The 26,482-nt window shown below is 46.7% G+C and overlaps 1 pseudogene; it reads right to left on the minus strand.

Moving 5' to 3' along the window:
* Window positions 1-25,654, minus strand: LOC140688841 (lactoperoxidase-like; annotated as a pseudogene).
* Window positions 25,655-26,482: the final 828 nt, after the last annotated feature.

The raw sequence follows: 26,482 nt of genomic DNA on the forward strand, positions 1-26,482 counted from the left end.
CTAATTCTCTGAGGCCCAGGGTGAGAGGTCTAACTTATCAATGGCTGAGCAATCCACAAAGCCGTGAGGGTAGCTGTTGGCCTGGAAGGGGTGCAGCGGGACCTTGGTGATGTGGGTGTTGTCACAGACAAGGCGTGAGAAGGACATTTTCTGTAGAGACTTCTGCTGCTTCTCAGTGAAGACCCCAGGGTTCTCCCACCAGAACCTGCAGAGACAGACGCAGAGTTTCTCCATCAGCCCAGCTGTGGGCCCCTCTCAATTCTGTCAAAGGGTAGGAGGTCACTGGGGCCGTGCCGAGGTCTGAAGTTAGTCCTCAGGCAGGACATCGGGACGCCCCCCGCAGAGAAGTGCCTCCCTCCCCGCCTTCCCCACGGTGGGGTCACTCGCCTGTCTCCATCTTGGATCTGCCGGAACTGCCTCCCCAGGAGGCAGGCCAGGAGAGGCCCCACCCGGCCCCTTTTATCCAGGGGCTCAGCGATGCCCCCTAGCCAGATGTCGATGTTGTCGGGGGTCCTGTACAGATCCAGTAGCTTCTTAGCCAGCTTCTTGTTCTTCAGCACTGCATGCAGCTCCTTCAACGTCTGGGGCTGTGAGAGGTCACAGAAGCCTCTCCAGGAGTTGTACCCTAGGGCGGAGAGGCTGAAGCTGTCTCATCCCAGGGACTTCTTGCCCACAGTCTCTTTGGGGGACACGCCCACTGCATCAGCCCCAGAAAGTCTGGATTCGCAACCTCTGGGACAGGGTAGGCAGGAAGGAAGCCATTGTTTTATACTGTGGCACTGAAGCCTAGAGAGGGCTAGTAGGTTCTTTGGGGCTTGCTCTGGGTCCAGGCACTACTCCAAGCACTGTACAAATATGTAAACTGAGGAACAGAGATGTTAAGTAACTCGCCAAAGGTCACACCACTAGACAAGGTGTTGCCGAGATCTGAACCCAGGCAGTGTGGCTCTTAAGTACTACATTTAAGAAGGCCCAAAAATCATTGCTTTCCCTCTACGATCCATTTCTTAATATTTTTGGGGCTTTAAAACTGGTTTTAGAAGTCAGTTGTTGATTTCTTTTTCGTCTGAGGAGCTCAAAGATAGTACCAGATGTGTTTTCTGGTCTCTGCATTAGGGAGACTGGAAGATTCCATTTCACAGAGGAACAAAGTAAGTTTTAAAAATGGGCATCTTGGTCTTCTGTTTTAAAACTGATCAGAGCCTCAGGGCTATAGAAGAGAGTCCGCAGGAACCCTGGGAAGCAGCCACAAGTTCCCCAGGCATGGCTGGACCCCTGGCCCACTCACCGGGCATCCCATGGTCCCGGCACCGCTGTATGTTGATGGCGGCTAGGTCAAAGCCGTGGATCATGTAAGGGGGCTGGAAGAGCTTGTTGCGCAGGTCGCCCGTCATCATTCTCTTCTGACTCAACAACTTGGACTTCTTGGCCAGCAGGCCCCGTACCAGAGGGTCAATTCCACCTGCAGGGAGACCAGGCCCTCATGGGGATGGGGGTAGGCTGGGGACATCGTCCACTGCTGTCCGCCCCTTCCACCAGACATTTTCTCGTAGGTGAAAGAAGAGCTAACTGAACCTTTTGGGCTGGAAGTGGGGAGGGAAGAGCCTGCTGTGGCCTGCAGGGTAGGCTGGGGGCCGGGGTCCAGGTCAGACTGCACGCCTTCGGGGTGGAGGGAAGGGGGCACTCCGGGGGTGACAGCATGAGCATCAGCCTCAGGGACTTTTTCCCAAGCTCTAGTTCAGAGAATTGGCTCCTTCTCCTGACATATGTTCCCGCAAGGAACTGTGCAGCAAGGGAAGAGATGGCAGAAAACAAATGCCCTGATTTGTCAGGACTTAAGGAAAGCCAATTTCATTACAGCCCAGCCCAGGAATCCTAAGCGGAGCTGTGTCCAACCTTTGGCACTTAATGGAGGTGGAAAGCCGTAGAGAAGGCAGAAAGAGCAGTTTATTTACCAGACCCATGCATTCTTTCTACAGCAATCAGAGAAGCCCGAGACATGGAAAGAAAGCAGAGAAAATTCAGCAACTTAAAGGTCAGAGGAGAAAGTAAAGAATAATAGCTAAATTTAGTGACCACATTCTGTGTGTCAGGAACCACTGCAGACTAAGTTCTATCCATATATTTCAATTTTTATATAGCCTAGTGAGATAGGTATTATTATTGTCCCCATTTCACAAATAAGAAAACTGAGGCTCAAGGAGGGTGAATTCACTTGCCCAGGGTCACACAGGAAGTGCATGGAGTCTGACTTCCAAGCCAGGTTTCCCCAGAAGCAGGCTGCAGAGTGAGACAGCCAGGTGCTGCCCTGAAAGGACATACCATCTTTGACTATCCTCCAGGTGTTGAAGAAGAGGGTGTGCAGGGAAGCTCTGGTTCTGGACCCCATGGCTGATAATTCTCATCCAGGCGGGACATAGTGGAGGGGACCTCCAAGTGGCCAAAGCGGAAGGCAAAGGTGAAGACATTGGAGATTCGGGGATCCACAGATTTGTTATAGCCTCGGTATGGAGGGATCCACTTCTGCATCTCATCACCTAGCACAATGGGTAGATAGTCCCTAAAGGTGATAATCTGGAAGGAAAAACGAGTTGTGAGAAAAGGGCATGAGGAGACGTAAAACCTCTGCAGAGCGAGGTGGGAGAGAAGCCGCTGCCAAGAGGGATGACTGGTCAAAAATCAAGGATGGCTAATGGATAGCACATGTGTCCAATTCCCCTTCCTATGACCCTGGCAGACATTACTAATTGATCACGACATACTTTCTGCTGCTCTTTCATAATTTGTCTCCATGTAGGCTTTACCAATCAGTCACTTTAATATGGCCCTTGAGATGTACTCTCTTTGCCATCTTTGCTATAAGTTTACGACTTTGAAGCTAAAGTGACAGTCCTTATGCATCACTTTAACATGATGAAGTCATATTATTAAACTTTTCCCCATAGGCCAGGGTGAGAGGAATGAAGAACCACAGGAATGATTCACAGGGTAACCAAGGAAAGTTCATTCAACCTCCAGTTCTCAAAGAAATGCTGCACTACAGAGAGATCTGTTTTTCATTTTGTTTTGCTCAAAACAATGAACCAACATAAAGTGAGAAAATTTGGAAAAATCATGCCACCACTTAACTCAATAATTATAATAATTGTTTCTTCTTTCGAATCTTTGTCTACAGGATACCTAGTTTTACATAACTGTAACCCTGGAGAATGCATGCTTTTGCATTCTGCTTTTTCACTTTAAGTTTCTCACATTTCTACCTAGCTCCCAACTATTATATAATTAAATGTGTATGATATTCTCTTGCACTCGTGGGTCCTTCTTTTATTGTTTTACTCTTTGGTTGCTGCCCATTTCTTCAGCAGCTTAGATCTAAGGATGTCATCCTTGGAGAAGGCAGTCTGAGCCTCAGGCTGTGGGAGTCAGCAGGGGACAGACCCCTGCCTCTGGCCACAGTGACTGGCTCAGCTGTGGCACCAGACGAAGCTGGTGAGTCAGATTCTCTCTCTCAGGAATTTAGATTTCAGAGGCAGCTATCCTAGACTGTTTCTGGTGGCGCTGATCTGAGGGACAGATGGGGTGATATGCGCTGTCATTTCCTACCATGTGCAGAAAAGCAGGGAAAACCCATCTGCAGAGAAGGAGAGTGGAGAAGTGAAGAGAGGAGCAGAGAGGAAGGAGAGGCAGAGTGGGAGTAGCTGCCCTAATTCCAGATGGTTTCCAGGCTCTGGCTTTAACCCTTTCTGAGGCCCAGCTACAGTCCCTGCCCAGGGGTTCCGGGAGGAACCCTTACCTGCTTCCACTTGTCTAGGGTGAGCCAATACAAAACACCTGTGCTAGTCTGGGTGGGCTTCTTCCTCCTGTAGTCCAAGAAGCCTCATTGCAGGTGGGACTGCGTCTCCCTCAAATTCATATGCTGAAGCTCTAACACTCTAGTGGGACTGTATTAGGAGATAAGGCCAGTTAAGATGTAATTAAGGTTAAATGATGTCATAAGGGTGGGGCCCTAGTCCAATAAGACTAGTGTCCTTACAAGAAGAGAGAAGTGCATACATGGAGGAAAGACCATGTGAGGACACAGAGGGAACACGGCCAAGCCAAGGAGAAAAGCCTCAGGGGAAATTAGACCCGCTAACTGCTTAATCTTGGACTTCCAGCCTCCAGAACTGTGAGACAAAATAAATTTCTGTTGTGTAAGCCACCCAGTCTGCATTATTTTGTTATGACAGCTCAACCAAACGAATATAAGCCTCAACTCAGATAGTCTTTACGTAGATATTTTTAATTCTTTGGATGATTTCCTACAAACATCTCTAGCAGCAAGATTTCTGAGTCTAAAATTTTCATAATAAATGTTGAATTCTGGAGACTTTTCTAAGAAATAAATGGAAATAGATCTTCAATGGTGAAGAGCATGTGCTTCTGGTTCCAGAATGAGATGGAGTAGACTCATTTTTCCTTAGTCTTCCCCACTAAATAGAACTAAAAACCTTGGAAATTATTCAACAGACAACAATAAATAGACTGTAAAAGCTGGAAAGAAGGTGAACTGGATAAGAACCTCAGGACTTGAGGAATGACAATAAGATGAACTCCTACACATCCCAGGCTGGGTCCGTGAGAAGCTGGCACCCTGGAAGCTCCAATAGGAATAGACAAAAGAAGCTATGAAAAGCCTTCTCTCTCTTTCTGGAGAGGACTGGGTCAGGGGAAATTCAGCAGGGACCTAGCAAAGAGCCCTCAAACCCACCTCACAATCCAAACCATTAGCCATCTTTGCTCTTGATACACAACCCAGGCTGGTGAATGGTCTGATCTGCCTGCAGCAGTAAAGCCCCGTCTCTCTGTTCTTCATCCATTGGCATAGAGACTCAGGTGCAGTGGTTTCTGATCCTTTAGAAGATTTCCTAGCAACAGAAGGGAGCCAGGAAAGTACCTTCCTACCCTACAGACAGAGTCAACAGGGATTGAGTTGAAACCCCAGACATACCAGAAGAATGAAGCAGATGAGGATACCATTGCAAGGGCTCAGGAAACTAAACTATCTTTGGAACTAAAGCTCACAAAGTATGCCAGAACCTACATGCCAAACCTAAATAGAGTAACTGCATTCTTAAACAGAAGAATTAAACAGGATCAAGAATCTTGTCTCCTAACATAATAACTGAAATGCCTAGGATACAACTGAAAATCACTTATAATGCCAAGAACCAGGAAAGCCACAATTTGAGTGAGGAAAGACAATCAACTAATGCCAATGCTGACATGAATCAGCTGTTGGAATCATCTGATAAAGATTTCAAAGCAGCTGTCATAAAAATGCTCCAACAATCCATTATGTTATCTTGAAACAAATGAAAAAAACAACATCTCAGCAAAGAAGTAGAATTTTATTAAAAAATTGAAATTATAGAACTGAAAATACACTAACTGAAATGAAAAACTTGTTGGCTAGACCCAGTAGTACGGTGGATGTGACAGTGAAGACAGACCAATAGAATTCAGTCAATCTGAGCAACAGAGAGAAATAGACAGAAAAAAACTCCCCAAACTGCCCCCCAACCCTCAAACAAACCAGAACCTCAGGGTTCTGTGGGACAATAATAAAAGATCTAATATTCATATTAATGGAGTCCCAGAAGTAGAGGAGAAAGGGAGTGGGATGAAAAAGTACTTGAAGAAATAATGTTTGAAAACCTCCCCATACCTTTACAGATTTCAGAAACTGAATTTCAAACAGAATAAATCCAAAGAAAGCTACTCTAAGACACATCATAATTAAATTTCTGAACACAAATATAAAGTGTTAAAAATAGCCAAGGAGAAATGACTCATTACCTATAAAAGAACACCAATTTGAATAACAGTAAATTTCCGATCTGAAATCACGGAGGACAGAGAAAAGTGGTACAACATTTTTCAAGTGCTGAAAGAAAAGAACTATCAACCCTGAATCTAGTATCTGGTAAAACTATTCTTTAAGAATAAAGACGAAAAAAAGACATTCTCAGATGAAGGAAAGAGAATTTATTGCTAGCTGATGTATCCTCAAAAACTGGCTAAAGGAAACTCTCTAAGCATAAAGAAAATGATAACAGAAGAAGGCTGGGAACTTCAGAAAGGAAATGAGAACAGTGTAATGGAAAATAGAAGCAAACAGACTGAATTACTTTCTACCTTATGAGTTTCTTTAATCATAGTTTATGGCTAAAGCACTATCTGATGTGGTGCTAAATGTAGGGACCTAATGGAAGTTAAGTTTTCTACACTTCACTGAAAGTGATAAAACACTGACACCTGTAGGTTTTGATATGACGCACATATGACAATACTGAGAACAATTACTAAGAAAACTATGCAAAGTGATATACTAAAATCAAAATGGACCTCTAAAAAGTGTTCAGATAACCTACAGGAAAGCAAGGAAAACAATAATAGAGGAATGAGAAACAGGGAACAAACAGGAAACAAATAATAAAATGGCAGATTTAAGCCTTAACACGTCAATAATTACTATACATGTAAATGATCTAAATGCACCGATTTTAAGACAGAGATTGGTTGAGCAGATTAAAAAAAAGTGGCCATGGCTCTGGGTTTAATCCCCAGCACCTCCATTAAAAAACATTTTTTAAAAAAGTGACTTAAATTATGTGTCGTCAATAAGACACATACTTCAAACATAATGACATGGGTAGGTTGAAACTGGTGGAATAAGATACATCATGGAGACATTAATTTTTAAAAGCAAGAGAGGTTATATTAATATCAGGTGAAATCAACTTCAGAGCAAAGAAGATTACAAGGGACAAAAAGGGACATTGCATGCTGAAAATGGATCTATCCATCAAGAAGATCAAGCAATCCTAAATGTTTATTCACCAAGCAACGGAGCTGCAAAAATACATGAAGCAAAAATCGATAGAACTGAAAGAAGAAATAGACAAATTCTCAATTATAGTTGGGGACTTCAACACCCTACTCTGAGCAATTGATAGAACCACTAGAGAGAAATCAGCAAGGAGACAGAACTGAATAGAACCACCAATAAATGGGATCTAAGTGACGTTTATAGAACACACCACCCAACAACAGCAGAATAAAAATATTTTCGAAGGACCTATGGAACATTCAACAAGATAACCATACCAGGGCTATAAAATATACCTTAACAAATCTAAAAGAAATGAAATCATATATTCTCTGACCATGATGGAATCAGACTAGATATTAATAACAGACAGGCAGCAGGAAAATGTTTAAACACTTCTAAATTAAATAACGTACTTCTAAATAGGCCACAGGTCAAAGAGGAAGTCTGAAAGAAGATAACAGCAGAAAATACATATTGAGTGAAAATGAAAACAGAACATATCAAAATTTGTAGGCTGCAGCTAACTCAGTGCTAAGAGGGAAATTTATATCACTTACTATACTTCTGTTAGAAAAGAGGAAAGCTCTCAAATTAATACTCTAAGTTCCTACCTCAATAAACTAGAAGGAAGAGCAAAATAAACCCAAAGCAAGCAAAACAGGCTAAAGAAGAAAAATCATATGATCATATAAATCAATGCAGAAAAACCATTTGACAAAGTACCACATCTGTTCATGGCAAAAACTCTCAGTAGACTAGGCAATAGAGCAGGACTTCCTCAACGTCATCTAGAGCAGCTACAAAAAATTCATAACCAACATTATACTTAATGATGAAAACTTGAATACTTTTCTTCTATTATTGGGAGATAAGAATGTCTGCTCTCACCACTCTTGCTCAATATAGTACAGGAAGTTATAGCTACTGTAATAAGGGAAGAAAAAGAAATTTAAAATGAAGAAATATAACTGCCTTTATTTGCATATGGCATGATTATCTATATAGAAAATCCCAAGGAATCTACAGAACTCCTGGAACTAATTGAGTTCAGCAAGGTCATAAGATACAGAATCAGCAGATAAAAATTGTCAATTATCTGCAAGCTTCAAACTCCCAACTTACCCTTTCCCTGTACACCAGAAATTGACACAACATTGTAAACTGACTAGTATTGAGTGACTTCAATTAAAAAATCAGTTATATATTTATACACTGATAAGAAGTGGAAACTGAAATAAGAGATGTAATATTTATAATTCCTCCAAAGAAAATGAAATTCTCAGGTATACATGTAACAAACATGTGTAGGCTCTTGATGATAAAAATTACAAAGTGCTGAAGAAAGAAATCAAAGAAAATCTAAATACTTGGAGAGACATACTATGTTTATCTACTGGAAAATTCAACATTGTAAAGATGTCATTTGTCCCTAAATGGATCTATAATTTTAATACAATTCCTATCCAAATCTCAGTAAGATTTCTTTGTAGACATAGATTAGCCTGTTTTAAAATATATATGGAAAGGGAAAGACCTTACAGTAGCCAAAATAATTTTGAAAAAGAAGAAGAAAGTGGGAAGAGTCATTCTTCCCAATGCTAAGTCTTATTATGTGGTTACTAATAGTTATTAATTATACACTGTAGTAATGGTGTAGGAATAGACACATAGGTTGATGGAATGAAACAGACAATCCAGAAATAGATTCACATAAACATGCCCAAATAACTTTTGACAAAGGAACAAAAGCAGTTCAATAGAAGAAAGACAGTCTTTACATAAATGGTGCAGGAGCAGTTAGACATCCGTAGCTCCCCCGACCAATGAACCTTGACCTAAATCTTATGTTTTACACAAAAATTAACCCCAAATAGATCACAGACTTAAATGTAAAACATAGAACTACAAAAAGTCTAGGAAAAAAAAAACAGGAGAAAAATCTTTGGGATCTAGGACCAGGGAAAGAGTAAAGACTTGACACCAAAAGCACAATCCATGAAAGAAAAAAACTGATAAATTTGACCTCATCAAAATGAAAAACTCTTTCTCTGCAAAAGATCCTGTTAAGAGAATGAGAAGACAAAGTACAGACTGGAAGAAAATATTTAAAGTCACATATGTGACAAAGGACTCGTATCCAGAATATATAAATCATTCTCAAAACTCAACATTAAAAGACAAAATCCAATTTGAAAATATGCAAAATACATGAGCAGGTATTTACTGAAGAGGATATCCAGATAACAAAAAACACACGAAAAGATATTCAATATGATCAACCATCAGAGAAATGCAAATTAAAACCACCATGAGCTATCACTACATACCTAACAGAAAGGGTGAAAAAAAATTAGTAATGACACCAAATAATGACCAGGATGCAGAGAATTTGGGTCATTCATACATTGCTGATGGGAATGTAAAAATGATACAGCCACTCTGGAAAACAGTTTTGCAGTTCCTTTTAAAACTAAAAATGGACTTACCATATGACCCAGCAATTGCACTCTTGGGCTTATATTCCAGACAAATAAAAACTTATTTTCTTGCAGAAACATAGATATGAATGTTCATGGCAGCATTATTCACAATAGCCCTAAACTGGAAACTATCCAAATGTCTTTCAATAGGTGAACGATTAAACAAAGCATGAGATGGTTCTCAACAACAAAAAGGAATGAACTATTGATATATGCAATGACTTGGATGAACCTCAAGGAAATTATGCTGAATGTGAAAAGCCAGTCTCAAAAGAACACATACTGCATGATTTCATTTATATAACATTCATGGAGTAACATAAGTGTACAGATGGAGGATGGATTAGTGGTTGTCTGGGGTTAGGAAAATGGGAAGGGGGAGGGTGGCTGTGGCTATAAAAACGTAGCCCAAGGGCATCTTGTGGTGATGGAAGTTAGGTATCTTTATAGTGGCGGTGATTCCATGAAACGACACATGTGATACTATTGCCTGGAGCTACACACACACACACATGCACCACACATGAAGATGATGAAATCTGAATAAACTCTGTAGTTGTTATCAGTGTTAACCTCCTGATTGTGATCTGGTGACATAGTTCTGCAAAGTGTTAACACTGGGGGAGGTGCATGTACATGTTTGGACAACTTCTTGAGAATCTACAATTATTTCAAAATAAAATGTTTAAAAAATAAGAATCAACATATCGCCCTTTCTACATCCCTTCTAGTCAACTGGCCAATCAACAATAGCAATTAACTGTGCCGGTGACATGTGGCTTAAGTGCAGAAAATTTTTAAAGAAGATAATCCGATCAAAACAACTGGAATAAGTGTGCTGTCACAGTCCCAGGAGTGATGGAGCCTACGGTCCCAATGAGGGCACCTGGGTAGGCACACTGAGTGATCACGTGAGACTGACTCTCCAGTACTCGGAATCCAGGGACTCATTTTGGGGCCGAGAGGCAGAAGAAGCACAGGGGAGGTTTACAAGAATGAGATGATGGGAAAGCAGCAGCAGCAGAGCAAGGGGGAACGCAGAGGGGCTAGCGGGAGGTGTGGGGACCAGCAGAGAGCAGGGTCAGGAGCGGGAGCGAGGCTGGCGTGTGGCGCAGTGCTCCTGGGCCCACCTGCATGAAGGCTCCCAGGATTTTCCGGGCTTCCTGGTAGAGCTTCTCTCCATCCCAGCGAGGGTTGCGTCTCTTTAGTTCTCTGGCCAGACGGTTGTGCTCTTGGAGAAGCAGGTTGTGGGAAGTGGCCAGGAGGATCTGCTCTGAGGCTCAGGAATCTCCTGAAAGCCTGCAAGGTAGGAAGGTAGGTTCCCCGGAGCAACCCCAGACCCCAGGGACCTGCAAGAAGAAATCAGTGACAATGTCCCAAAGAGAACCTCTCCTAAGCCCCTCCTTCCAGTTAATTTAAGGGAAGTCAGGTGGAAAGAGATCAGGGTTGGGATTCATAGATTTGAATCTCAACTCTACACACACACTTTTAGCCGTGTGACTTAAGACTTCACATTTCTAAGCCACCGTCTTCATATCTGGGAAAATGGGGCTAATAAGGTCGACCCTCAAGACTGACAGAAAGACTACAGGTGACATTAAAAAATTAAAATTTGGTAATTAAATCCCAACTGCCTTCCAAGATGGGACCCACAAATAAACAAGGGGCTTTTCATTGTGTGGAACAACTTTGAAGGTTTTAGGAATCCAAGTTTGAGAGTAGGGTCCAATTCCTCTGTGTAATACAGGATGAGATAGAGGCAATTGGGAGGGACGGAGGAATAGGATGGGAGGTCAGATAGATGGTGCAAGACCGGATCTTTCTCTTTGTGTCCTCCAATCTTCAGGAAAGTCTGTTAAATTCACAAATGCTTAGTCGTACTGGGTAATTTTTGGGGGGGAAAACAGGCAAAGGCTTGGTCTGGATTGATGTGAGAGATGCAGGGACAGAGCTAAGAAAAGATCTGGCCCTACAGACTGGCCTCCTGCCATGTCTGGGCGGCAGGGGGCTTGCCCCGGGGGAGTGGATCTTTAGAAGAGAGAAAGCCTCCAAAAGCCAAAGGCAGAGAGGACCAGGAGGACAGGAGCCCCCAGAATGAGAATTTGGTTGTGCACGGGCTGTATGGAGTAGGGGCTTTGTGCCAAGTTTATAAAAAGCATTAAAGCTATATCTTCCTCTTCATCTAGAACTTCCTCTTCTAGGAAATTATCTTAGTAAAAAATTTTTTAAGTGTGCACCAAGATTCATCAACAAGGATGCTCATTAACTTAAAAACAACAACAAAAAAATCACAGGAAAACCAGAAATGACTTGAATGTCTCCAAATCGGGTTGACAAAAATCAATTATGATAATAAATGTCACGGAATACCAGGCAGCCACTTAAGAGCCCACTGTAGAAGATGGTTTCATGATGTGATGCATGAAGGGAAGTCATCAGGTTACAGAGCATTATTTCAAGTGCAACCTCAATGATGTAAAACAATGTAGAGCGATGGGATAGAAAAAAACCTGGGAAGATAGGCATTCAAATGCTAAGAATGATTATCTGTGGGTGGCGGGATCTTGTGAATTTTCTTATTTATTTTTACAGTGAACATACGTTCTTAGATTCTGTATTCACCTGGGCCCTTCTGCCAGTCCTGGACAGTGCCCGGGGTGGTGGTGGCTCGGTGTGTGTTTTTGTAGAAGATGATGAGAAGGAACAATGGTAAAGCCTCCCCAGAGGCTGCCCAGGGGCCTCGTGAAGTTTTTCTGGCCTCCCTCTGCTCTCAGTCCCCAGGATAACCCCCTTGTCCTTGGGCGCCTCTGTTCCCAGCCTAAACTCACCCGCCAGGAAGCAAGGCACTTGGGCAGTGGTGTCGATGACCTCACAGGGGCTCGGCTTCTTGTTGACAAAGGGTGGGTAGGCCAGCCCGTGGTCCCAGAACTCCTGGTTGACGGCCATGAGGCCCAGCGGACTACTGAGGTCACGGAGACGGCTGGCCAGGCTGGGCTCAGAGACGTACACTAAGCTGGCGTCCAGGAAGGAGGTCAGGGCGTTGATCTGCTCTTGGGCCAAAGACTGGTAAGGTGGATTGGGGCAGACAAACCCAGCTCGGAAGAAAGGCATGCATTTCCCTTGAGTCATCACCTTGCGGTCATTGCGCGGGAACTGCAGAGACATTAGGGTGACTGGGCAGAGGTGGTACAGCTGGTAACCCCAGGGCAGGTCCAGATGCAGCTGGCAAAAATGCTGATGGTGTCCTCCTGGGACCCTGGGACCACACGCTGGCTCCTGGTGCCTCCTGCTGACACTATACGTCTTGGGCCCCCAATACCTTGAAGTTCATGACGTCCCGCTGTGGAAAAGGGCTGAAGGGATTCATCCAATCTTTTATAGCAAAGGTTCCAAATTTTTGGTGGTGAGGGAGTCCTCCGACCCCGGCACAAGGAAGCAGAACACGAGACAGGAAAGGGTTTGTTAATAATAACTGCTAACAACAGCTACCATTTGTTTATTTTGGCCCTTCCATGTGCTAGGCATTATGTATACTTTATCTCACTCTGGTCCTCATAAAACCCTGTAAGGTAGGTAATTTGGTCCCATTTTACCCAGGAGAAAACCGAGGCTCAGAAAGGTTGAGTCATGTGCCCAAGAACTTACAAACTGCAAAGGAAAGATGTGGGATTCAGAGCTAGAGTGACTTCACTCCATAGCTCATGTTCTTTATAACACAGCTCACAGCCTTGATTTATTTCAGTAAAGAAATCACTCTCTAACTGTAAAATCCCTGAAGAAAAGGTGCATCATGGCAAGTTCCTTGTCCTTCCTGCTGGAAATTCCCATAAATACCGGCTGCTCATTCTGACTCATCCATCAGGTTTCAGCTTTTTCTGGAAGGAGCCGTCCTGGACCCCATGGTGACTTATAGCAACATTCCACAAATTTTACTGTGTATGCAATGAATCTCCTGGGAATCCTGATAAAATGTGGATTCTGTTTCCCAATGTCTTGGACAACAATATCTTGTTGTACTTCTAACAAGACCCCAGGTGACACCAAATGCTGCTGGACCGGGGACTCAGACGGCCCTCCCCAGCGCTTCCCAATTTTGCTGTTAGTGGTTACTCATCCATTTCCTACACAGACCCTTCGTCCTTGAGGGAAGGGACAGTGTCTCATTTGCCAGGCACGGAGTAGATGATTAATGTCTATTTACTAAGTAAACGAGTGAGTGAATGAATAGATGTGTGAGGCTTGGGAAGCTGTCAAATCAGCATTCAAGATCTACCAAGAGGTCCTGGCTGACTGCCTGGTGGGGAACGTCTGCTACCTTAGGGAGGCAGGGGGTTTGTCAGGGACGCGCAGTTGCAGTGGCCTACCATGATGGGGAAGCAGTTGTCTCCCTGGATACAGTGCTCATCACACTGCGCTTTGGAGTACTCGCTGCTCCCCAGCTCCGTGTCCGGGGAAAAGTCCAGGTCTTGGTCCACAATCTGACCCCACTGCATGAAGAGCAGGGACCTGTTCTGGTCCAGAACACCCTCTTCATTCAGGTAGCCGACAATCTTGTTGGATACCTCACGGGCCTACGGATGGAGAGAGAAGGAGAGGGAGGAGAAGATGCTTCAAGGATTTAGCTTCAACTGCAGTTTATTGAGTACCTATGATATGATAGGTGTGTTTCACCCTTACGACAAGCTTGTGAGGCAGGTGGCGTTACTCCCATTTTGTAGATGTGGAGACTGAGTCCTAGAGAGGTGAAGTCAATTGACCAAGGTCCTACAGCCACAAAGGGCCAGGTCTGTATGACTGGATGGCTTGCAAGGCCAGTGCCCTTTCCACTCGGAGAGGGAAAAAGAAAGACAGGCTGTTTTCTGAAGCCAGTGCCATGGAGATGCCCGGTGTCTGGGATTAGGGGAGGGGCTCTGGGAAGAGGGCCTGCCAAGTCAGATGAGGCCAACAGAGAGGACCTCTAGGCAAACAACTGCTGGTGCACTCCAGGGGATGGGACAGGGCAGGCGCCAGCGGGATGCAGCAGGGAGGCCATCTGCCTGGGAAACCCCAGGGCACCTGGTCTGTTGGCAGCTGGGAAGTGACCATCACATAACCGGGCTCCGGGACCCGGGCTCTGCTGCCCTCTAGTGGCACTTGGGGGAACACTTCCAGGGAGCCATTCCAAATCTGCATCTCTCCGCCTTCGGCTCCACCGCGCACCCTTTGTCCTCCCACCTATTTCTTCTTCCTTTCCTTGAGTGTTTGGGGAGTGCATCCCTTCTCTTCTGACTCCCATCCTTCACCTGCCTGCCCGGAGCTCTCCCCGACCCCGGGCCTGCGCTCACCAGCGGGAGAGGGAAGCCGTTCCGCCTCTTCCCCCGCGTCCAGCCGAAGGGCAGGGAGAGCCCGTCCTCGTACTCTGCCGGCAGCCAGCGCGCCAACGCCTGGTTGGCGGCTCCCAGGGCGGGGTGCCTCCTGAAACAGCAAGACCCGTCCTCAGCTTCGGCCGGTCGGCCCCGGGATCTGCTTGTCTGAAAACCCCACTGGGAATCCCCTGGGGAAGGACCTGGAGCCTCTGAACAAGGGATAGGGGGCCCGGAGGAGGTGCTTCTCAACTGTGGGGTGTCTGGGCTACTCTCACCTCCGAAGGCGCGGGGCTCCTCTGCACCGGGGAAAGGTGCTGCTTCCAGTGGGTTACAGTGGTCTCTAGAAGGTGGGGAAGTTAGGGGGGTTCCAACAGCACAGATTCCAGTGGGACGCTAGTCCAGGAGGGTAAGGCAGTGGGAGTTCTGCCTGTAATGTCCAAGTGGCAAAGTCCTGGCTGGGTTGGGCAGGGCAGGTGGCCTGGGCAGGTGGGCTGAGCCTAGTGGGCTGTTTGTGGGGATGGGAGGCACCTGCCTTCTATACCCACCCATGGCCACTCACCCGTTATTACAGTCTCCTGTGATGGTGCGGTAAGGGCTGTTCTCGTCACATTTCACCACGGAAACTGGGACGTCACAGCCCACCTCCCAAGAGAGTGCAGTCAAGTCCAGGCTGGGGTCTGAAAGAGAAGGGATGCCAAGTGGGCTGGATTCTTCCTCCGCTTTCCGTGTTTCTGTGGACACCAGTTGGGCTGGACTCTCTCCAGTTTCTGTGGTGGTCCTGTTCCTGGCAGGATTTAAGTGAGGGGCGCTGTGGTCTTGGGAGGATAACACATTGGGAAGCTTTAGGCATCAGAAGCTTCCACGTGGGCACAGAATGGAGAGACCTCCTAATGCAGGCTGTGCTCCATCCCAGTGCCCGCAGTGAAAGGGAGGCAAGGGAGTCTGGCTCTGGGGGCTTCTTTGGGGGGCTCACTTGTGAAAGTTGGCAGAGGCCCCAGCACATTTTGAATCTTGGAGTCCAAACTTCTCCCTGCTTCTCCCTACCTTGTCCCAGTTTCCTTCTTTTGCAACTTTGGAATTTGCCCAAACACCCAGGCCAGGGATCTTCATCCACTTGATGTTTGCCCAGGGAGAACTTGTAGCCTCTTCCTCGAGTCATGACCAATCCCCTCCCTCCGTGACCCTCCGTGAGCTGTGCCATTCAGTAGGGGGTGGGGCGGAGGGGTTGGGGAGGTCATGACCAGTCCATCAGCTCATTGTTTCAGCCCCACAGCACCCAGAACAAGAGGGAAATCTCATCACCTGTGACATAATCCCAGTAAATCCCCTCAACACAGGTGGCTTAAACTGGCCCTTTCACAGGCGGAAGTGGTGACACTGTGGTTTGGGACAAGGAACTGTTGTTTATTGACATTAGTCCTTCCTCTGAACAGAGACCTAACAGATGGCGTTATAACAAAGAGCATGAATGTCCCCTCATTGCGAGCTGGCAGTGGGACCTTGCTGGGCCTGAGTTCCTCTCTCTGCAGGAAAGAGCATGGGCGTCGCTGAACTCAGCCTCTCCTTGCTCTGCAGGTCTAGGAGAGAGAGAGGCGATGGCTCCCAAGAGGAAATGCAGCTTTTGCTGGCTTCTGCTCTCCCCTGTGGCGAGATGACCCCTTCTTGCCATCAGAGGGCTGGTGAGCTTTCTGTACCTGTGACGTTGGTCTGGGTCACTTTCTGCCACAGTCTCTTTAAGGACTCCTCCCACACCTGCCCATTGTGGATGGCTGTGCGCATCCGGCCCTTGGCATGCTTGAGGTACTCTGAGAGCTGTCGAGTGGTGGGCACCTCAGAGCTCATGGCAGCCTTCAGCCTACAATTGAGAGCAGTGGGGGAGTCACAACCTGGCCCCCGGGCTTCGACCCTGTAGAAGGGGTGTGAGGCGCCGTGTGTGTAGGGAGGAGCTGGGTGGGGGGTGGACAGCACGCCAGAGACCTCCCCCCACTTCTGTGTTCTCTTCTGATGCCTCTGGAAAATCTCTTCTGGGAGGAGGAAGCTACAGCATGTCTTTAAGCTTTGTGACGTCTGCTTCTGAGGGAAGGCAGGCAGAGGAAGGTGAGCCCTTCCTGAATTAGAATTGGCAGGTGGCAGCTGTGCTGGCTGCTTCCAGATCTGTTGGGGAACCTCAAACTCACCTTAGTCCCAGGATGTACGGATTTAGGCTAAGAAACCCCTGACCGTGGAGCTGGCCTCTCATCGAGCCTCATGGACTGAGAATTCTAGAAACACCATGCCTCTGGGCCTCCAGTTCTGCCCACGAAAGCATCCTTAATTCCACCTGGCCCTAGAGTGAGACTGGGGTTTGTTTAGACGTGGCTGGAGCATCCAGCCTCTTGCTGCCCATTTATTTGGCCGGATGTTCAGCCTTTTTATTCTTAATTTCCCATGTATAAAATGAGAAGCCAAAAACCCTTCTACTACTAAGAAATTGGAGATTAAGGGCAAGATGTCAGAAAGTCCCTCTATGAGAACCTCCAGACCCTGTGGTGCTCCGCTTCCTCATGTGTGAGATGAGGGGACTCCAGGAGACGATCTGTAAGACTCTTCATGAACCCCCTCTAGACTCAAGGCTCTAAGACTCAAATATTGAAAGTGGCTCAAATTCTCACAAAGACATCCCTGCTTTGGGAGTGAACTGCACAGGCTGTAACACCTGGCCTGTCCCTGTAGACCAGGTTATTAACTCTATTTCAGGTGTGAGGGGGCCTGGTGTCTCAGCCTGAGGGGCTACGTGGCTAATTACCAGACCTACGTGCTTCTAACCTCCCCTCCACCTTGGTGAAAAAGAACCCAAGAAGATAAACCTGCTGCCTTTTGTTGCAGGAGACCTTGTGGCCCAGGGACCCAGACTCCTGCAGGTCCAGTTTGGTAACCACTAGCCACATTTGGCTATTTAAATGGAAATTCATTAAAATGAAATACAATTAAAAATTCAGTTCCTTGGTGCTCTGGTCACATTTCAAGTGCTCAGTAGCCGCATGTAGTCAGTGGTTCCTGTATCGGACAGCACTGACCTAGAGTTTGGGCCTAGAGGTCACGTTTGAACCCTGGTTCCACCAGGATGGGCGTATGGATGTGACCTCCCAGTGAGCTGTGCCTCCTCTGTGAACTGGGAATCAGTGTCGCTGACACCAGCGCCCGTGGCCTTTGCAACATGCTGTCTGGGTTTGACTCCTGCTGCTACTTACTGGTGGCCTTTGGGCAAGTTACTCAACCTCTCTGTACCCAGTTTCATTATCCACAAAATGTGGATAATGGTGGTAACCATGCAATTTGATCATTTGGCCTCAAAAACAGCTAAATCCTATAGTTGGGTTAAGCACTGCATAGGATTTGAGGGAGGAAGGAATGAGAAAGGCCAAGAGCGGACTCTGGCACAGAATAAAGCCACGTGCCTTAGCACCAGGCCACCATCTTCATCAGCCAGGTCCCAAAGGGTCCCCCACCCACGAACAAGAAAGTGGGGTTGCTGGGCCTCCCAGGGTTTCACCGAAAGTTCCCATGCAAGGTCCTATGTGCGCCTTCCTTCCTCCTGGGCCAGGGCTCCGTGCAGCCTCCTGCCTGAACCTGACTCACCCGGGAGGTACCTCCTGCTTTGCCTCAGGGTGGGGCTCCCTGGGGGGAGGCAGGGCCTTGGAGGAACTCTTTCCATCTCTAGGCCTCCACCCTCGACCTAGCCAGCATCCTCCCCCACCTGGATGGCCTCAGCAGACTCCTAACTGGGTTCCTGGCTCCTCTCCTGTCCTTCTCCCGTCCAGCTCCACCCCACTGCCGGAGGGAGCTTTTTGAAATGAAAAGCAGGCCAGGCTGCTCTCTGACTGAAGCACTTTCTTGGCTCCCTGACGATGTGTGTGAATCCACATGCTTACTGCATCCATGCTCGTGACCTTGTGCAGTCACCGCCTCTATCTAGTTCCCAAACATTTTCATCACCTGCCAAGGAGACCCTACACCCATGAACAGTCACGTCCCATCCCTCCCTCCTCCTCCCTGGTACCCACGAATCTGCCTCTGACTCTTGGGTCCTCAGGCTCTGCCTGCGTGCTCCTCCTTTCCTACCACTGCCACCAGCACCAGCCTCTTTTCTGTTTCCTGAGCACCCTAAGCTCTTGCCTGCCTCAGGACCTTTGCTTCTGCTGTTCCCAGACCCTGGAATGCCATCCCCCCAGCTCTCTACATGGCTGGCTCTTTCTCGCCCTCCATCTGGCTTCCCAGATCCCTGCACCTGGAGCCGCAGCCACTGCTCTGTTTATTTCCTTTCTTGTCTTTCTCACAGATCGTGAGTTGCTGGATTGTTTGTTTGGGTGCTTGTGAACAAGATGTTTAAACGTAGATTCTTGACATCTCCACGAGGCCCCAAGTCCAAGACCTAACCAGTGGGGGCAATTTTGAAAGCAAGGCTGGTGGTCCTGTGCTGCGCAACTCCCAAGGGAGGTGCTGAACACTGATTTTGTGGCTTTTATTCTGCCCCACCTTCAGGCTCTGACAGGATTGACATTAGGGAGGGAGAGAGAATTTTCATTCGGAGATGGTTTCCCTGCTGCCACCATGGGGCTTCCTCTTTGGACTAATTCTAGTGACAAGGGACTTAACAGGCAGCTCCACTGTGTGTTTGTGGCTGGTGATTGGCACCTGCCCAAAAGGCCTAAAGAAAACAAGAAAAGAAGAGGCGGCTGGTGCTCTGAACCTAAGAGCAGAGTAAGCCAGACAGGGCGGCACTGGGCCCCAAATCTGCACATCCTCCAGCAGCAGGGGAAAGTCTCCTGGAGCCTCTTTAAAAAGGACCTGACTCAAGAAGGTGTGGCGAGGGGAGAGGGAGTGAGCCCCAGGCTCCTGGGCTGAGGGTTGGAGCTGTGAGCTGCTGGCCGGAAACTTCTCTGGGTCAGAGAGTTGGCAGCAAATCTCTGAGAGCCGAAAAGTGCCCAAGGAGGGAAGGCGCTTCTGACCCACCCCCCTTCCACCCTCACCCTCAGGCATTAAGTTGTCCCGGTGACTTAGACTTTGCCATCCTGCCCCCCTCCTACCTCCCCCAGCTCTACCCCTAAGAGTCAGAAACCTGGGCTGGGGGAGGGGGACAAACGACCAGGCGCCCTTCTCTCACTGTGAGAGCAGGAAGCAGCGCTGAGCTGAGGAAAGTGAGACGCTCTGGGCTTCATCTTCTGATGCCGACATTTGAATTCCTGAAAGGACACTGTTCTTGGGACTAGAAGTGACCAGAGCACATCTTGTCCTCTAAAAGTCAGCCCAAAGGTTATGGGACCGCTTGAGAGTTTACTCAAGGGCCAAGGAGGAATGAAGCCCCAGGAGGCAAGAGAAAGGTGGCCCCTCAGGCTTTCTGAGACTCTGGTATGCGTGACCCAAGGAATCACTCAGCCACGTGGAAGAAAGTGCTTGTAGGGTCAGATTAGACATCCCCTTCACGGTAACTTAGAGGCTGAGGATTTAGGAATTGTGGGCTGTTACTCCTACTTGCCACACACACCCGCAGGTGAGGGTGGAAGAGCAGGTTGTATAACTGCGTTGGCTCCCTGGCTTGTCAGGGCTGGCCCAGGTGTGCTCATCATGAATGGGAAGCCCAGGAAGGGGGACACATGCGGTGTGTGCGTCTCACCTACCTGGTCCGGGAATCCAGGAAAGCCTTGTTGACGTGAGCCTTGACCTGACGCACGGCGTCAGACATGGCGGCAGCGGTGGTCTGCGCTTGGATGGGGAGGAGCAAGGAGCAGGGTATCAGACTCCACTCTTTGGAAAAGCCTTTGCTTCTGTTTCCCTCTTTCTCAGCCATTAACCCACCCCTCAGATCTGAGCAGGCAGAAGATCAAGATTGAAAACATTCACCAGGAGAAAAAACCTCGAATGGTAAGAATACTCTCTGATTCTCAGTAAGCTGTCAGTGTTGTTCTCAGGAGTCCACTACAATATAGTCATCCCTCAGTATCCACAGGGATTTGGTTCCAGGACCTCCCAGGATGCTCAAATCCCTCGTATAAAATGGTATAGTATTTGCATATAACCTATGCACATCTTCCCATATTCTTTCAATCATCTCTAGATTACTTATAATACCCAACACAATGTAAATGCCATGTAAATAGTTGTAAATCCAATGTAAATGCTATATAAATAATTGCAAGAGTGGGTATTTTTTTGGGGGGGGAGCTTTCTGGAATTTTTTTTTCTGATTACTTTTCATCCACTGTTGGTTGAATCTGCTGATGCAGAACCTGCAGATACTGAGAGCTAATTGGACCCAGTGATGGGATTCAGAAAGTCTGTGACCACTCAGGTTGGCTCTGGCTGCTGGTGCGGATTTTTTTGGTTCTTGGTGAGGCGGACCCGTAAGCTAGTCCATCAAAGGGCTTGGCTGATCACCAGGACCCTGAAGTAGGGAAGGGGATGGAATAGAGTAAAAGTGAGATTCCTTGTTTTCACTCGTACTGGGGTCTGGAGATTGGGGGGGCAGGATATAGTCTCTAAACAAGGAGGGTATAGTGGCTTAAATAATGCCCCTCCAAAATATATGCCAACTGGAACTTTATTTGGAAATAGGGTCTTGGCAGATTTACCTAATTAAGATGAAATCATATAGGTACAGGATTAGAATGGGTTCTAAATCCAGTGACTGGTAGTCTTATAAAAAGAGAAGAGGACACACACAGAGAAGAAGATCATGTGCAGATGGAGGCAGAGCTTGGAGTGACGCAGTTATAAGCCAAGGATTGCTGGGAGCCATCAGAAACTGGAAGAGGCAAGGAAGGATTCTTCCCTAGAGTCTTCAGAGGAACATGACCCTGCCAACACTTTGATTTTGGACTTCCAGCCTCCTGAACTGTGGGAGAATAAATTTCTGTTGTGTTAAGCCACCCAGTTTGTGGTCCTTAGTTACAGCAACCCTGGGAAATCAACACAGAGTGGCCCTTACCATTGGTGTCAGATGCTGCAGCCTGGAACAAGGTCAGGGAAGCCAAAAGGACTGGGAGATGGAGAAGGACCCGTATCACTGAAACGAGACCCAGGATCATGGCGTGAGCCTTGGAGAGTCCCCATGGTGGGGAGCTGAATCACAGAAAGGGGATGATAAAGCAAAAACAGCCCAGAGAATGCCAGACACCCTGACATTGGGGCAGAGGAGGGGAAACCACAGTAACTAAGCATCTCCCGTGTGTGCAGGTCCACGGTAGGTACTGAGAGATGGAAAGGAAGGAGCTCAGGCTTCGGGGTCAGGAGGTCCTACGTTGTAGTTCTCCACGTGCTCTAACTAGCTCTGTGACATCGGGCAGGTTACGTAACATCTCTGGGTCCCTGGCCTGCCATGTGAGGGGGTTGGACCAAGTGACCCAGGATGTCTGATTCTGCTCTGACAGCCTGTGACTCAAGATTCTGTACCTGTCTTGTCACCGGTGACAAATGCTGTTACCAAATCTGGTACACATCTTAGGAGTTCCCCTTCCCCTTTCCCCTCAGGATGAAAGCCGTCCTCCTCTGGCCCAGCACAAGAGAATGTGCCAGAGACACAGATGCTCAGTTTCTACCTTCAGAAGCCGGCAGGGGCTTTACCCCCTCTCAGAGAGCCATCTTGATGGGAACACATGAATGAAAGTTGTGACAAAGCTCAAGGTTCCCCGGAGCTCACAGCTGTGTGCCAGGTTGCCTGGAGAGATTCCAGCTCTTCGATTAACCCCTGCATCGTGAGCTTTAAACTCTGACCCTAGATTGTCAGATTAAAAGCATGCAGCTTTGTTTGCTTTGGGGCTTAGGGTGTTCATTAGATTTGGTGGAATAGACCCAAAATATCTTTCAAGGAGATACTAGCTCCAGCCTTGGAGGTGGCCATGGAATACAGATGGAATGATGGTGTATCTAGACTGTGTTCACAAGAGGTCCCCATAGTGTGCCTTCACTGACTGAACTCCAGAAACGCACCCTGGAGAAGGTCCTCAGATTGGCTGCCCTCTCCAGATCTACTTGACGCTCCCTAAGAGGAATCGTGGGTCTGGAGTTTTGCCTGAGAAACCATCCAGGTGGTCTTCCAGGCATTCTCTGGATAATCTCCAGAAAAGGAGACCTGTGTATCTGGACCAGATAATTTCAGGCCCCCCTGACACCCCCACACCTCCTCAGTCTTTCCCTCTGATCTTTGATGATCTCCCTAAATAATTTTTATCTGTTGAATGTACTTTTTGTAAGCTTACTCGAGAAAAAAAAAGACAAAGTATGAATAAATGCCTATCTGGTCAAGATTCTCTCCAGCACTTTTTTTTTTTCCCAAGAGGAAATCTCAGACAGTTGAGATTGACTCCTCAGTGGGCTCCTGTCCTTACACCTCTACGAGTGGAAACATTGTCCTCCTTTTTGTGATTTGAGGAGATCACTGAGCCAGCAGAAATCTAGCCTTTCAAGAAAACAAAGATGATGGTTTTGGAAAATAAAAAGCATCATTGATATTATTTTATTATTAAAAAATTTGGGGGGGTAATTAGGTTTATTTATTTATTTGTTTATTTCTTCTTCATTCATGCATTCAATGGAGGTACTGGGGATTGAACCTAGGACCTCATACATGCTAGGCATGCACTCTACCACTGAGCTATACCCTCCCCAATATTATTTTATATTGTGGTAAAAACACATAGCATAACATTTTCTGTCTTCACCATTTTTAGCCATACAGTACAACAGTGACAAGTATATTCATACTGATGTACAAGAGATCTCTAGAACTATTTCATCTTGCAAAACAGAAACTCCACCCGCTAAATGCCAACTCTCATTTCCCCCCTCCTCTCCTCCCAGCCCCTTATAATTGATTTTTTTTTTAAGAGAACTGATGGGTACACAAGTATTCATTATATTATTCTTTCAATGGCTAATGTATTTTATAATAAATCAAAAACAAAAATTAAAAGGTTAGTCTATGAAAAGATGTATCATCTGAGAGAGACCAAGGAAGAAAAATATCGTAGCCAAAGAAATAAAAGTTGAGAAATCTGAACAGGAAAAGGTCCTTAGATACTCATTTATCCTCTCCTTTCCTTGGAACCCCCTTCATACTTCCCTCACTGAAAAGTGGTAGGTGGGAACCTCAAGGCCAAAGCTAAATTATTTTCCATGTCTTGACCGTCTTTCCTGGTGGGCGTGAACAAAGCATATGGGACAGAAAGCCGAGCCAAGCAAAGTTCATGCCACTGGCGGCAGGGGGTGTGCAGAAAGATCCTGGAGGCACACTCCAGAGCCAAGAGGCTTCTGGGATGTTTGAATATTTACCCACATTCTTATCACCATGCTCAGTGCAGAGACCATTTCCCAAGCCCTTTGGTTTGCATCAAAGCTTGGAGTCTTCCCTGGGACATGAAGCACTATCTGGAGACAGAGCTCTTTCCTATGCAATGCCTTCTCTGCCCAATAAACTCCTATTCATTCTTCAAAACCCAGGCCAAGTGCCACCTTTTCTATGAAGTGTACCAGATTTCTCCAGGCCAAATTAGGCCATTTCTTTTTCTGTCCTCCCACAGTGCTTTACTCATATCTCATGTTACTGTTTCCCCTATGGAGATCATGAGCTCCTCAAGAGCTGTATCTTACTGGCTTTTGTTTCTTCCAGTGCCCAAGCCTAGTGTTGGTACAAAATAGGTGCTGAGTACTTGCTGAATGAATGAAACCCCTAGGGCAGAGAAATCCAACATCTGGAGGGTGCAGAGGCAGAGGGTGGTGATGGTCCCTTAGCAGGGTCCTCCCACCTTAATGTGCCTACTCATCACCTAGGGAACTTGTTAAATGCAGATTCTAATTCAGAAGGTCCTAGAAGGGGCCTGAGAGCCTGTACTTCCAACAAGCTCCCAGGTGATGCCGATGCTGCTGCTCTGCTGACCACACTGAATGTCACGACCTCCAAGAGTCTGGCTCTCAGACTTGCTCAGAAGTCACCATGGGGGCTACAGGAAGGACTGAGAAGGGAAGGCATCAGGAGGATTCTTTTCCGTGAATGGTGAGAGGTCTGTTGAGGGTGGTGGGAAGGGCCAGTAGGAAAATCAACAAACACCCCATCACCCCCCGAATGCTCTGTTTGATCTTTTGAGCAGTTCCAGTATCAAGAGAAGAATGGAGAAGAGAGAGTTCTTATCACACTGTCTACTGCAGAACAAAATCCACCTGAGCCATAGGGTTTGGGACACCTAATTACATTTAAAAATAAAAAAACTGATTCAACCACTCCATTCTCCCAAGACAAAGCCCATCTAAATATCGCTGCATTCATAAATCTGATTGAGAACCAAGTGTCCATACGGCACTAAAGACACCTGAGACTAGACATTCAGGGCTAACTAGATGTTCAGGGCTGCTGTCAGAAGCATGAGCTGCTGGAAACAAGATGAAGATCCGAGAGCCCTGGGTCAGGGAACCCTTTAAAACACTGCAGACTTTTCCCTATAGTTTGGTGGTCGCATCATATCACACCAGTCTCAAGAACACCATGTGTCATTCTGTGACTAATTTCCCCCAACTTTCTGTGTGATCTGGACCTGTGATCTCTCTGAAGCCTCAGTTCCCAACAGGATGGATGAGAGATCTATGGTACCTTCTAGCCCTAAGAGTTTATGATTCTATGACTCAGTTTTCAGACTCAGAAATGCCTCCTTATCCAACAAAGGGATTCAATCACATTCTCCCTTACACAAAATGGGGATGACCTGCCAGGGTGGCAGCCAGAGCTGGCAACAGAAAATGCCTGATGAAGACAAGTCCAAATCCAGTACCAAGCTTTCTGAGAAGTCTTTAGGAAATTTCATCATCAACTGCACAGAAACCAGGAAAGATTAAAATTAATGACTCTTACCTGCCAAGGGCCTTGGCCTCCTGTGGCAGCCAGGTGTGTTTCTCTGCTTGAAGGAGTTGGTTTTTATACCGTCTATCATAACTTATTTCTGGGAGAGGCCCAGAAGGAAAGATTTTGAGGGGCTGATGTGGCTTGGAGGAGACGCTTAGGTTCAGCGGGAAACACCCTGTGACTCTAAGGCAGACGCATGAGGAAACTGCAGAATGGCAGGGACTGGTTGATACAGTATCACTGACTCTGGGTGAAGCAAAATCCTCTTCTTCCCATGTTCCAGGTCAAATACGGAGTCCTGCTGCAGTCATGGAAGGCAAACCTCCAATCTCTGAGCAGGCTTGTCCCTTTTATGCCCTTAATGGGATCTGAATAGCTCTCAAAATTAGGAACAATTAAATAAATGGCTCTCTTCTCCATTCATTTATTCACTATCCTTTGATTCCTCCCTTACCTTTCACCCAATCCATTGTGGAAGCCAACAGAGATTTAAAATGATTTCTATTTTTTAATTTTTATGTTTTGAGCGAGGTAATTAAGTTTATATGTTTATTTATTTAAATGGAGGTACTGAGTGTTGGACCCAGGACCTCGTGCGTGCCAAGCACACACTCTATCGCTGTGCTATTACCCTGCCCCCTAAAATGATTTTTAAATGTTGACTTTTTCTGGCCCAAGTTTTAAAATACTGCCCTTTCTTGGCCACCAGAGAAGTGAGAAGAGCCCTGGACTTGTCCCCACCTCTGTCCCTGTGTGGCTGTGGACAAGTCGTTCACCTTCTGGTGCCTGATACACTTTAGTTGCAAAATTGATGGCTGGTTTAGATGATTACTAATGTGCTATGACTTCATACCTTCTGTGGGGCAATCATTAAAAAACACCAATATCTGGGAATTTAATAATTTAAAGCCCAAGT

This window comes from Vicugna pacos, chromosome 24, assembly GCF_048564905.1.
Source record: "Vicugna pacos chromosome 24, VicPac4, whole genome shotgun sequence".
Taxonomy (NCBI): domain Eukaryota; kingdom Metazoa; phylum Chordata; class Mammalia; order Artiodactyla; family Camelidae; genus Vicugna; species Vicugna pacos.